This window comes from Podarcis cretensis, assembly GCF_951804945.1.
Source record: "Podarcis cretensis genome assembly, chromosome: 3".
NCBI classification, from domain to species: domain Eukaryota; kingdom Metazoa; phylum Chordata; class Lepidosauria; order Squamata; family Lacertidae; genus Podarcis; species Podarcis cretensis.
In genome coordinates, this window is record NC_137172.1 from 1,952,939 (window position 1) to 1,958,938 (window position 6,000).

Below are 6,000 nucleotides of genomic sequence, written 5' to 3' on the forward strand. Positions count from 1 at the left end.
GTCTAGCGGTTTTCTCGTCTTGCGAAGCAGGCCCATTGACGGCTTAGCGGCTTAGCGCTATTAGCGGTTTAGTGGCTTTTAGTGGCTTTTAGTGGCTTAGCGGATCAGCTGATAAGCGGCTTAGCAGCTTAGAAAAGGGGGGGGGGGAGGAAAAAAAACCCGCAGGAACTCGCAAGACATTTTCGTCTTGCGAAGCAAGCCCATAGGAAATTTGTTTTGCGAAGCACCTCCAAAACGGAAAACCCTTTCGTCTAGCGGGTTTTCCGTCTTGCGAGGCATTCATCTTGCGGGGCACCACTGTACTTCTTTATTTGAAAACCAGGCTCACCATTCTGCAAATCAGTCATTAAATCAAATTATGTGAACAGGAGAAGGGGAACCTCTCCAGTTCCTATGTTACATTTTGCTTTCAAAATTCCAACATCAAAATTTGAATCCAGTGGTCAAATTATGCCGTTTGAATTCTTTATATATTTTTAAAGGAATCCCAGCTCTTACGGAAATGCTTTGCCCACATTCGACATGAGAATGAGATGGGATATCTCTGTCCTTGTGTCCACCCTCATATCTTTCTCTTCCACTGAGGTGAGGAATTACATCACTTTTGCCCCCTCCCCGTCTGCAGAACTAGGCAATTATTCCATGCTCCAGACCCGCATGCAGATCTGGAGAAGAGGAGACAGAGAAGGTATATGAGAGCCATCTTCAAATATCTAAATGGCTGTTCCGTGGAAGATGGAGAAAGCTTGTTTTCTGTTGCTGCAGAGGGGAAGAGCCGAACCAACGGATTCAAACGATAAGAAGAGTGATTCTGATTAAACATTAGGAATAACATTTTGATGGTAAGAGTGAAACAGATACCCTTGGGAGATGGTGGGCTCTCCTTTATCGGGGTTTTTTAAAACCGAGACTGGGTGGTCAAATAGAGGTTGGATGGCCATCTGTCACGGGCGCTTTAGCTGCGATTTCTACATTGCAGGGGGTTGGACTAGATGATCCAGAGTCTCCACCCCCATCGTTCTGCCTGGACAGGGAGGTCCAGTGCCGAGGGCCTTCTGGTGGTTCCCTCACTGCGAGAAGTGAGGTTACAGAGAACCAGGCAGAGGGCCTTCTGGGTGGTGGAACCCGCCCTGTGGAACGCCCTCCCATCAGATGTCAAAGAGATAAACAACTACAGTGGTACCTCGGGTTACAGACACTTCAGGTTACAGACTCCGCTAACCCAGAAATAGTACCTTGGGTTAAGAACTTTGCTTCAGGATGAGAACAGAAATCGTGCTCCGGCGGCACGGCAGCAGCAGGAGGCCCCATTAGCTAAAGTGGTGCTTCAGGTTAAGAACAGTTTCAGGTTAAGAACGGACCTCCAGAACGAATTAAGTATGTAACCAGAGGTACCACTGTATCTGACATTTAGAAGACATCTGAAGGCAACCCTGTTTAGGGAGGTTTTTCGTGTTTGATGTTGTGTTGTGTTTTTAATATTCTGTTGGAAGCCAACCAGAGTGGCTGGGGAAACCCAGCCAGATGGGTGGGGTATAAATTATTATTACTATTATTATAATTTGTTGTTGTTGTTGTTGTTGTTGAATTGTAGAGTTGGAAGGGACACCAAGGGTCCTCTAGTCCAACCCCCTGCGAAGCAGGAACCTCGGCTAAAATAGCCATGACAGATGGCCATCCTGTTAGCATCGCCCTTGAGCCAGTGTCACCAACTAGACTCATGCACTTCAACCCCGACTGGGCTAGGCAAGCTGGGTAGCACTTCCAGAGACCACCTTCTGCACAGGAACAGGTCAAAGTGCTGTGGACTCACAGCTTAGAGTTGTGAGCACCGGATTCACTTCCACAATACAGTCGTCACACAGCAGAGTATAGCAGAGTCTGGCAGTGTATAAACGACTCGGAGAGCAGCTCTGTAGAATATCTTCTTTTATTCTATAACTACAACTATAATACAAAACTATATACAGAGCTAAATAGGTCTAAGCATAAATGAATGTTGCACTGAGAGTCTGCAGCTGCTCTTAGCAGCAACCTTATCTCTACGCACGATCTCTAACACTCAATCTCTCTCCGACACACTGACTGACTGACTGGGTGCTGGAGCTGAATAAGTAGAGAGCAGAACACCGCCCCCTCCTCTCTGGAGAATCAGCAGACTCGTCAGGAGATTCTTGGATATGGGAGGGGTGAAATCTCCTCACATCCAACCTCTTCTTAAAAACTTCCAAACCTCATTGCAGTGGGTTGGAGCTTCCTTCCAACTCTGCAATTTGATGATTCTCAGATTCTCTCCCAGACCTACCTGGAGATACTGGGAGTTGAACCTGCGACCTTGTGCATGGTTGTTGTTGTTGTTGTTGTTCTTGTTGTTGTTGTTGTTGTTGTTGTTGTCGTCATCATCATCCAGTCCATTACTGAGGCAAGACACATCCCTGCCTCACCTCCAGATGTAAAGGAGAAGTAGACAATACTACTCCAAAACTCTGGACGAACCCACTCAGCAGTTTCATGTAGCAGCAGAGGGGATAAAATTGAGCCCTGATGAACCTCATATTGAAGGCTCCATGGGGCCCAAACATCACCCTCTGGAAACTTCCATCCAAGTAGGACTGGCACCACCACAAAATGATGTCATCCATCCTCAGCTTGGACAGCCACTTCAAAAGGATACAATGGTCAGTGGTATCAAAAGCCACTGAGCCAAGGAGAATTAACAAGGACACATTTCTCCACCCTCTCTCTCATCAACAGGATAAGCCATGTTCAAATATATAAAAGGATGTCACATAGAGGAGGGAGAAAGGTTGTTTTCTGCTGCTCCAGAGAAGCGGACACGGAACAATGGTTCCAAACTACAAGAAAGAAGATTCCACCTAAACATTAGGAAGAACTTCCTGACAGTAAGAGCTGTTTGACAGTGGAATTTGCTGCCAAGGAGTGTGGTGGAGTCTCCTTCTTTGGAGGTCTTTAAGCAGAGGCTTGACAACCATATGTCAGGAGTGCTCTGATGGTGTTTCCTGCTTGGCAGGGGGTTGGACTCGATGGCCCTTGTGGTCTCTTCCAACTCTATGATTCTATGATTCTATGATTCTAGGAGCAGTTGGGCCTAAACCCCGATTGAAATGGTCTGGAAAACAAGTTTCAGATTCATGGGACCTGGATGTGATGGACTAGGAGCAAGACTTTGGGGTTGTAACAGAAGACTCGATGAAGATGTTGACCCAGGGTGCAGCTCCTATGAAACAGGCACCTTCCAATCTCAGCATCACAAGTACCTGTACAGCTGTACCTCAGGTTAAGAACAGTTTCAGGTTAAGAACGGACCTCTGGACAGAGGTACCACTGTAAAGGAATTGAAAATTAAACTGCCAGTATATCCCGATGCTGTTGTGCAGATCTATGGCATGACCACATTTGGAACACTGTGCACAGTTCTTAACGACTGCAATAGATCTTACAGGAAAAAGCAAGGGGTGAGAAGGTTACGCCAAAGAATAAACAGACATAAATCTGACATCAGGAATCACAAGACAGAGAAACCAGTAGGAGAACACTTCAATCTCCCAGGACATTCTATACAAGATCTCAAAGTAGCTGTTCTATTACAAAGGAATTTCAGAAATAGACTGGAAAGAGAAGCTGCTGAATTGCAGCTTATTACCAAACGTAAAACCATGGAGAGACCTGGTCTGAACAAAGACATTGGATTCTTATCTCATTATACATGACAAAGCCATTTTTCACCTTCTCACCCCTTGCTTTTTCCTGTAAGACCTATTGCAGTCGTTAAGAGTCGTCAACAGGCTCATCACAGCTATCTGCCAATCACCCAATCCCACCACCCTTCTGAGTAATACCCCTCCTCACCTTCTCACTATATAGAAGGGTCTGGTGACTTCTGTTTCAGTGTATCTGAAGAAGTGTGCATGCACACGAAAGCTCATACCAAGAACTAACTTAGTTGGTCTTTAAGGTGCTACTGGAAGGAATTTTTTTATTTTGTTCTGAAGTTTTTAAAATTATGCATGGCATGAAGAAAGCCTGGCTTGAGAGCAGTACATGTGAAAAGGACCTCAGGATCTAGGAGTCTTGGTTGACCACAAACTTGACATGAGCCAACAGTGTGACGCGGCAGCTAAAAAAGCCAATGCAATTCTGGGCTGCATCAATAGGAGTATAGCATCTAAATAAAGGGAAGTAATAGTGCCACTGTATTCTGCTCTGGTCAGACCTCACCTGGAGTACTGTGTCCAGTTCTGGGCACCACAGTTCAAGAAGGACACTGACAAACTGGAACGTGTCCAGAGGAGGGCAACCAAAATGGTCAAAGGCCTGGAAACGATGCCTTATGAGGAATGGCTAAGGGTGCTGGGCATGTTTAGCTTGGAGAAGAGGAGGTTAAGGGGTGATATGATAGCTATGTTCAAATATATAAAAGGATGTCACATAGAGGAGGGAGAAAGGTTGTTTTCTGCTGCTCCAGAGAAGCGGACTTGGAGCAATGGTTCCAAACTACAAGAAAGAAGATTCCACCTAAACATTAGGAAGAACTTCCTGACAGTAAGAGCTGTTTGACAGTGGAATTTGCTGCCAAGGAGTGTGGTGGAGTCTCCTTCTTTGGAGGTCTTTAAGCAGAGGCTTGACAACCATATGTCAGGAGTGCTCTGATGGTGTTTCCTGCTTGGCAGGGGGTTGGACTCGATGGCCCTTGTGGTCTCTTCCAACTCTATGATTCTTTGATTCTATGATTCTATGAAAGCAGAGAGAGAAATGCTTTTCTTCCTCTTTCATGGACATCCACTGAGGCTCAATATTGAACGATTTGGGGGTGGGGGGAATCTAGATTACTATAAAACAGGGCCATACAACTCCGAAGAGACTGTGATCTACTCCCAGAAAAAAAAACTGGCAGTGCTCTATCCATTTTTTTTTTGGGGGGGGGGGAGTTCAAAGTTGCTGACCTTTTTTAGGGGGGGGGGGCTTCCACACTTAAGTAGCTTTTAAAAAGAAACCTGAGAGTACAGAATTGCAATAAATCGCTCACCAACAACTCAGCCACTAACAGCCGAACGCAGCGCTACAACAGGCAACAAAGGCACACCCCAAAAAAATGCAACGCAGGGAAAGAGTGAGGGGGGGAAGAAGGGCGGACACAGGATTATAAACAAGGTGAGCGATAAGGATCCCACGATCGACCACGGTCAACCAGGGATCGAGCTGTTGGTCACGGTCGGCAGGTTGAACAACCCTGCTATAAAAGATGCAGCAGAAAAGGTTTAATAATGAGACCCTCGGAGAAATAGGATGGTCACCAATTTGGATAGCTTTAAAAGAGAGAATCCAATTTATGAAGGATAGGGCTGCTGATGGTTCCTACTCAGGATGGCTCTGCCCTGCCTGTACACTTGGAGCAATGCTTTTGAATCCCAGTTGCTGGAAGCCACAGAGCAAGAGAGGGCTATTATGCTCGGATCCTGCTTGTGGGTTTCCCCTATGTTGACCATGGTGAGAAGATGCTACCGCTGGATGGGCCATTGGCCTGCTCTTGCTGGATTTTCTTATCTCTAGTGACCTCTGATGCCATCTTGCTTCTTAGCACCTCCCTAGGGAAACCCGTTTGACACACTTCTTTGGCGATCCCTCATAGCCAAGTAAGATTGTCTTCCATAAACACGGTTTATGTACGTTTCCGAGCACAATTCAAAGTGTTGGTGTTGACCTTGAAAGCCCTAAACAGCCTCGGTCCAGTATATCTGAAGGAACGTCTCCACCCCCGTCGTTCTGCCCGGACACTGAGGTCCAGCTCTGAGGGCCTTCTGGCGGTTCCCTCCCTGCGAGGAGCCAAGTAACAGGGAACCAGGCAGAGGGCCTTCTCGGTGGTGGCACCACCCTGTTGAACACCCTCCCACCAGATGTCAAAGAGAACAACAACTACCAGACTTTTAGACATCTGAAGGCAGCCCTGTTCAGGGAAGCTTTTAATGTTTGATGCATTAC